The following is a 1,789-nucleotide window of genomic DNA, read 5'->3' as shown; positions in this document are numbered from 1 at the left end:
GCGTGGATTTGGGCAACAGTTGGGATGACTTTCCCTCTCTCCAATAACCTGGACCAATTCTACAAACTAAGAGCCGGTTTCCTCTGATCTGAGAGAAGCATCAAGTTTGCACAAGTGATTGTCTGTTAATGGAGCGATCAGCCGCGCGCCCTGCAGGCTGCAGGCTTTCTGATCAGACCTTCATCTTTAGCGGTGCCAGCAAGTAGAGTTAGAGCTGCAGTCAGACCGAGGAGGATTTTCCCTCAGTGTGATCAGAGAGCTGCTGGATGCAGAAGTAGGAATGCTGCAGCTCAGACAGACTGACACATTCTGCAACACGGCAGCATCAGAGAGGATCCCCGGCACGGCACGGCTGCCCGGAGCACTTCACCACTGAGGTAAACACTAAAAGATTTCCTCTTTTCTAATAAGACAGCGCAGACTAGTTGCGATCCTGGTTTTACGCATTTAGACGCATCTACGGCGTCACCGTCTCTGTCTGGTCACCTGGGTCCCCCCCACCAAAATAAAAATTAATATCTAGGTGTTATGAAGGTTTATTGACGCATTCCACGCCCTGGAAGGTCACCAGACGACAGGATCTCCATAAAAATGTATTCCAGTCATGTGACACAACTTGTGGCTTCCTCTGGATCAGAACCTCCGCTGTTCATGATGAGGATGGATGTGAGCTCCAAGCCACATGAACTTCTGCCTCCTGCAGGTTCAACAATGAAGGTCAAAGTGTCTGAACCTGGCTTGCTTCATGCGTTCAGTGGGACATGTTCACTATGAGAACATGTCTGCAGCAGAAAACAGCAAACAGCTGTGGTATCTGAGCAGATCCTGGCAGAATGATGCAGTATTTGGTGGAACAGATATGCTGCACCTCACTTGACATCTTAGATCATTTTCTGCATGAAGGGTTCAAACCAGTTTCCTGATCATGGGTTTAAGCAGATCTGTTTAATAGTGTAATAATGCATGTGAGCATCACTGGTTGTAAACATACCAAACCACACAAGTCTCTTCAAACGATGAAAAGGCATTACCACATCCTATTGCATCCTATGCATGGATGTTTGATATAATGCATTCATGTAGCAGTGAACGCATTAGAAAATGTGTTGGATATGATAATGGTTTGGAAAATAAGAAGTGCTGGATTCTGTTCTATTATTTTAAGCAAAGAAAAATAAAACATTGGGTAAATTGAAATAAACATTTAAATACTTCCCAGAAATGATACATCTTAACGTAAAAAAAAAAAAGGTTTTGAGAATAACTCTGTTTTTCAGATTTTATTTTTTTCTTTATATATATATTTTTTCCATTTTCATTTTTTTTTTTTTACATATTTTATGTTATCAAATATTATTTTCCCCAATTTCTTGTTTTCCTATCTAGTTTTACGCATAGCAATCTTTTCATTTCACATTTGTCTTACTTTTGGTCTTCTATTAGTCTGCAGGGACAGGAGCAAAAAACATTTTTATTGGGCTTGAAGTGAAGAGAATTTGATCTGTAACTTTCTAAAATAGTACTGTTTGTAAAATGTAATAAAAGAAAGAGAATTTAATACAATAAAAACTGAAAATCTAAAAAATTAAGAATAATTGAAAAAAATAACATGAAAAACATGAATAATAATTCTCAAAAGCTTTTTTTAAACTATGCGTTTTCATAAAGTTTCATGTCTAGATTTTATTTTACGGAAGCGGATTAGGGCCACTGGGAAAAAAAAAAAAAATTTAACTGATTTTTAAATTTTATTTCAGTTTAGTATGGGAAAAAAGTCAGAATTCTGACT

The sequence above is a fragment of the Cyprinodon variegatus genome, unplaced genomic scaffold, assembly GCF_000732505.1.
Source record: "Cyprinodon variegatus isolate N-32 unplaced genomic scaffold, C_variegatus-1.0 Scaffold201, whole genome shotgun sequence".
In the NCBI taxonomy this organism is placed as follows: Eukaryota; Metazoa; Chordata; class Actinopteri; order Cyprinodontiformes; family Cyprinodontidae; genus Cyprinodon; species Cyprinodon variegatus.
The sequence above is the reverse complement of the archived record's forward strand: the minus strand, read 5'-3'. Positions refer to the sequence as shown.